Genomic DNA, 6,685 nt, shown 5'->3' on the forward strand with positions numbered 1-6,685 from the left:
TATAATGTCTTGTTTATGCTTTTGATCTGTATCGGAACATGACATCCCGAGGTTTTGATATAAAATGAAAATATATATTTCTTAAAGAAAGGTTTTGATAAACTTTTATCATGTTTTGTTTTGGGAACAAATTCTGCAACATCTTTGAAAAGGATTACTCTGATTTTATTTTAAAAGCAGAAATTAAATCGGACTTTTCTGGCCGATAAATTAGGGGATGTCACAGTTGCTATCAGAGCATTAGTTTAAGCGAACTAGGAATTTATAGGATTTATACACTTAAACTTAGAATGCTAAGTGATGATCGTGAGATGAGTGTCTACCATATTTTAGACACGAGCACTAGTTTATTTTAGAAAAGATGCCTAAAATGCTTTTATGTACTAAATGCTATATGTTTGCCATATATGCCATTATTTGTTTGGATCTATGGTCTGTTGCCGACCAGATCAGGAAACCTTATGTGTGTAGGATTCTAAGCGTACGATTACGATATTAGAACTAACATGTAAACGTTTCGGAGTGATAAGGAGAATTTAAATATCTATCGTGAATAAAGACCTAAATTCGCCTTATTTAGCATATAGATCAAAATTGCAAGAACTTGAAGTGGAGCTAGAAATGCAAACAGAAACCAACAACCTCAACCCCAAGTGATGGAATAGGTGCCTATAGTAGGAGATGCACCAGAACCCATCACCATGGCTGGAGTACAAGCCATGATTCATACAATGATGGCTGAACAAAGGGAGGAAATAAGGCAAATGTTGCTGAACAACAGGAGTGAACCCTCAATTCCTGTTGAACAACTTGAATTAAATGACAGTCAGTCTGAAGAAGGAAACAACAGTAGATCTGTTGGTCAAACTGGAACGCTTGTGGTTGGGAGAAACAACCACGAGGATAGAGTGGAGAGAAATGGATGAAAGTATAAAGACTTTATGACTTGCAAGCCATCAACTTTCACTGGAAAAGAATATCCCGTCGGAGTATTGGATTGGATCTCGGAAATGGAATTGGCTTTCATGACATGTGGTTGCCAAGGCAAGTTACAAACCACATTTGCAGTGCGTCAGTTCAGAGGTAGCGTTGTTCGTTGGTGGAACACTCTGGGGAAAACCATAAGCCCTAATGAGCCACTGCAGCTGACTTGGGCAGAGTTCTTGGTGCACTTCAAGCACAAGTACTGCTCTGCCCAAAATGTGCTTGAGCTAGAAAACCAATTCTTGACGTTGAAGAAGGGAAGTATGACCGTTGATGAATACACAAATAGCTTCGCAGACAAAATGGAGTTTGCTTTACGTATTGTCCTAGATGAGCTGACAAAAATTGACAGGTACGCAAAGGGACTTCCATGGGAGTACGCGGTGCCAGTACGTCAGGCACTTACTTTGGAGGCATCTGTCTGGGCTGCCAAGTCTGTTGAAGATATGATTAAGGGGAGAGCCGCTAGCAAGGTTGAAGTTGGCGAAAAGAGAAAGTTTGAAGGAACTTCAGGTTCCAATAAAAAGAACAAATTCTCGAAGACTGGTTCGAGGAAATTCGGAGGAGAAGTCGAAGCCAAGTGGTGTGACAAGTGTAAGAAGAAACATGCTGGGAAATGCAGCGAGGAAGTCACTTGTTACAAATGTGGAAAGCCTGGGCATTATGCCAATGAATGCACCTTTGTTAAGAAAGTCTGTTTTGGGTGAAATGAAGAGGGGCACATTTTGAAGGATTTCCCGAAGAAGAAGGATGCAACAAAGCCCAATCTTCCACCAAAGCCGAAGGCGAGAGCCTTTCAGATGACACTTGAAGCTGCGAAAGAAGAAGCTGATGTCGCTTCAGGTACCTTTCTCGTAAACGAATTGACTGCCCAAATTTTGTTTGATTCTGGAGCCTATTACTCCTTTATTTCGCATGAATTTGGTAGAAAACTAGCTTTGCCTGTTGATAGACTAGTTAATGCTTTAATAGTCGAGGTTGCTAGTGGCAAGTTTATACCTGTTAGCCATCGTATGAAAAAAATCTTCATTGACTTGAATGGGAATAAGTTGCACGAGGAATTATTGCCTATCGAGTTAAATGGTTTCGACATCGTTCTAGGAATGGATTGGCTTACCGCCAATGATGCCGAAATATTGTGTAGGAAGAAGATAGTAAAAGTAAAACCGCCAGGGAAAGAGTTGTTTATGGTGTATGGAGACAAACGCAGAGTAAACTCTGGAATCATTTCCCTAATAAAAGCCAGAAAGTGTTTGGCCAAGGGATGTACAACATATCTAGCATTCGTGATCGACGCTAAGAAGGAAATGAAGGAGGTGCAGAATATTCCCGTGGTGTGTGACTATCCGGAAGTCTTTCCCAAAGATCTTCCTGGATTACCCCCGACCGACAAGTAGAATTTCGTATCGACTTGTTACCAGGAACGACGCCAATAGCAAAGGCACCGTATCGATTAGCACCAACAGAGATGAAAGTGCTTATGACACAACTTCAGGAATTATTGGACAAAGGTTTTATTCGACCTAGTTCATCACCCTGGGGAGCTCCGGTGTTATTCGTAAAGAAGAAAGACGGGAGCATGAGAACGTGCATCGATTACAGAGAGCTGAATAAGGCAACAATAAAGAACAAGTACCCGTTGCCGAGGATTGATGACCTGTTCGATCAGTTGCAAGGTTCGAGCTATTTCTCGAAGATCGATCTTAGGTCAGGATATCATCAGCTAAAGGTAAGAGAGCAGGATATTGAGAAGACTGCGTTCAGAACAAGATATGGACACTATGAGTTCTTGGTTATATCATTTGGGCTAACCAATGCTCCAGCAGCTTTCATGGATTTGATGAACAGGGTTTGTAAACCATACCTTGATAAGTCCGTGATAGTGTTCATAGATGATATTTTGATTTATTCAAAAAGCAAGCAGAAGCATGACAAGCATCTGCGTGAAGTGCTAGAAGTTTTGAAAATGGAGAAGCTATATGCAAAGTTCTCAAAATATGAATTTTGGATTCAAGAAGTCCAATTTTTGGGTCACGTGGTTAACCAAGAAGGGATAATGGTTGACCCAGCGAAGATTGAAGCTGTGATGAAGTGGGAACCACCAAAAAGTCCTACGGAGATCCGAAGCTTTTTAGGATTAGCTGGATATTACTTAAGGTTTATCCAAGGCTTTTCTTCGATCGCTACTGCATTAACATCTTTGACCCACAAAGGAGCTACTTATACTTGGAATGAGAAGCATAAGGAAGCTTTTGAGAATTTAAAGAAGAAATTGTGTGAAGAACCGATTCTTTCTATGCCTGAAGGAGTTGATGACTTCGCAGTTTATAGTGATGCATCTGGAGTTGGGTTAGGTTGTGTTATGACCCAAAGGGATAAAGTGATAGTGTATGCATCGAGGCAATTGAAAGAGCACGAAAAGAACTATCCCACTCATGATATGGAGTTGGCAGCGGTAGTATTCGCCTTAAAGATATGGAGGCACTATCTTTATGGCACTAAATGCAAACTTTTCACTGATCATAAGAGTCTTCAATATCTCTTTAATCAGAAGGAATTGAACATGAGGCAACGACGCTGGCTAGAGTTACTCAAGGACTACGACTGTGAGATACTTTACCACCCTGGTAAAGCAAATGTTGTTGCGGATGCTCTCAGTCGGAAGGTAAACCTTGAAAAGAAAAGGCCAAGAGCGTTGAGAATTGAAGTTGTCTCTACAATTGTGGAAAGTATAAAGAAAGCTCAAGAGGAAGCGTTAGAGAAAAATGACCGAAAGAAAGAACGTTTGGGCAAAACGTTAGTGTTTGATACAAACGGTCAAGGACTGAAGGTATTCCAAGATAGGATTTGGGTACCTAATACGGGAGAAGTAAGAGATCTTCTGATGGAAAAAGCTCACAAAACCATGTCTCGGTTCATCCCGGCAGCACAAAAATGTATAGGGATCTAAAACCCTACTACTGGTGGCCGACGATGAAGCTCGATGTTGCTAAGTATGTGGTCGAGTGTGTAACATGTGCTAGGGTTAAGGCACAACATCAGAAACCGTATGGGAGTTTAGAACCTTTACCTGTACCCATGGGTAAATGGGAAGACATCACCATGGATTTCGTGACTAAACTGCCCAGAACAAAGAACGGTCACGACATGATTTAGGTAGTCGTTGATCGCTTCACTAAGAGTGCGCATTTCATAGTAGCCAATGAGAAATGGTCTATGGATAAGCTTGCGAATTCTTACGTAAAGGAAATTGTGAGGCTTCACGGTGTTCCGTTAACGATTGTATCAAATCGTGACAGCCGTTTTACCTCAAGGTTTTGGAGGAGTCTACAAGAGGAGTTGGGTACCAAGTTGTGTTTGAGTACAGCTTACCATCCGCAAACCGATGGTCAGAGCAAACGAACAATTCAAACATTGGAGGATATGCTAAGAGCATGTACCCTAGAATTCCAAGGTAACTGGGTAGAACATTTACCTCTGGTAGAATTTTCCTATAATAAAAGTTTCCACTCAAGCATCAAGATGGAACCTTACCAAGCTTTGTATGGAGAAAAGTGTCGAACGCCGTCATGTTGGCTGGAAGCTGGGGAAAAGCAGTTTATGGGACCTGAAATAGTCCATCACACTGCTGAAAAGTTGAAAGTGATTAGGGAAAGGATGTTAGCTGCTCAAGATCGTCAAAAGAGCTATGCTGACAAAAAAAGACAACCGATAACATTCGAAGTTGGAGATTCGATTTTACTTAAAGTCTCGCCGTGGAAGGGACTTATAAGATTTGGTAAAAGGGGAAAATTGAGTCCAAGGTTTATTGGACCGTTTAAAGTTCTTCAGAGGATCGGGAATCAAGCTTACAAGCTAGAATTACCAGAAGAACTAGAGGGTATTCATAACACCTTTCATGTGTGTTATTTGAGGAAGTTCACAGGAGATATGCCCGACATAATTCCAATTTCTGAATTAAGGTTGGATGAAAACAAGAGATTAATTGAAGAACCAGAGGCAATCGTTGACCGTAAGACTAAGAAGTTGCGACACAAGATGGTCGATTTAGTGCTAGTGCGATGGAAACATACGAATGGGCCAAATCTCACCTGGGAAACGGAGAGTGACATGATGAGTCGCTACCCTTATTTGTTTGCTGATGTGTGATTCCGGGGACGGAATCATCCTAAGGGGGGAGAATTGTAACGCCCGTGTTTCTAAGATAGGCATTAATGATGATGTAATAGTCTAGGTCAACCTTTGTACTCATTTTGAAGAAATGAAGAGGAATTATGTGATTATTATGTGAATTATGTGTTTTATGCTTAATTATTAAGATTTAATTAATTAAGAATAAAAATGAGCATCAAAAATAAATATTAGATAAAGCCGATATCTCTTAAGAAAGTTGTAGTGGTCGTGACAAGGATTTCGGATATATAAAGAATACCGAAATCCGAGTTATAACGAAGAAGTTTTGACCTGTCGAAGTTCCGCGACAAAACCGGCACGGTGCCGAATGACGTAAAAAGTGAGTTTTTGATAAACTACTTTTTATCCTTGGTGATCTAAATGAAAGTCGCAGTGTTCGTTAAACCGAGAGTATGCATAAAAAGAACGCCCAAATCTGACTTCGTATGAGGAAGTTATAATTTTTCTAAGTTTCAGCTTAGCAGTAGACAGCTAAAAACTCGAATTTTAGATCGAGTGATTTTTAGCCGACACAACCTAAACGAGAATCGAAGGTCTCGTCAATAGTAGTACCACGGTAAAAAGACAGACGAAAAAGGACGTCGGATGAAGAAATTATGAATTTTTAACGGATTTCCTGTCCCGGTCTGTTAAAAATAATAATATTAAAATTAAAGTCAAAATTAGCCGACGAAGTCTAAACGAAAGTTGTAGAGCGTACTTTTACCTACGCATGCATATAAAAAACGTCAAAAACGGAGCTCGTATGCGAAAGTTATGGATTTTAGAAGTTTTGGCTCAAAAATGGAGAAAAACACGAAAACCGAGGAATTTCGCATGGCCCAACTTCGGCCACGTCACCCTCGTCCGGATCTCGCCCCGTGTCCGCCCCGTGTTCCGATCTGATGAGTCATCCGAGCAGCTGGCAACGCGTGTCGCACTCCCTCGCATCCGAAGCATCGGTCCAACCGCGGAGCGACGCGTGCCCCTTCGCGTGTCCAAGCCTCGCACGAACCACCTGGCCCTCGCATCTGATGTCGCATGTTCACTTCTCAACCCTCAGATCCGAAGCTCGCACCCTATAAAAGGGAGGTCTGCGAGACTTTCTGAGTAATTTTGGGATTTTGCCCTTTTTCACCCCTAAACTCATATTTTCACTATTTCGACTTCCCCCGAAGCCCCGAGATCATTTTCAACACCCGAAACACGCCCCGAAGTGCCCGAATACCCGGAAAATTTTATCTTTTCGGTTATGAAGCCCAACCCTCGCAGAGCCCGGTTTCTCAATAAAACTCCCGGTTTTATTAGAAACGATTGTTTTAGGAAACGAAGTGCTGCCCGATTATCATTAAATCAAGTGAGTGTGTAGTCACTTTCATCTTACACCTAGATATGAAGTATTTTCTATAAAATACGTGCTATGTGTAATTATATTAATTGTTTAATTGAGGTGACTGTTTAATAGATGTTTTATACAAGTTTTAAACTGTATATGTATTTTATCTACAAATATGTTGGGTAAAACATG

This window comes from Lactuca virosa, chromosome 3 (assembly GCF_052849685.1).
Source record: "Lactuca virosa cultivar CGN04683 chromosome 3, Lactuca_virosa_CGN04683_v6, whole genome shotgun sequence".
In the NCBI taxonomy this organism is placed as follows: Eukaryota; Viridiplantae; Streptophyta; class Magnoliopsida; order Asterales; family Asteraceae; genus Lactuca; species Lactuca virosa.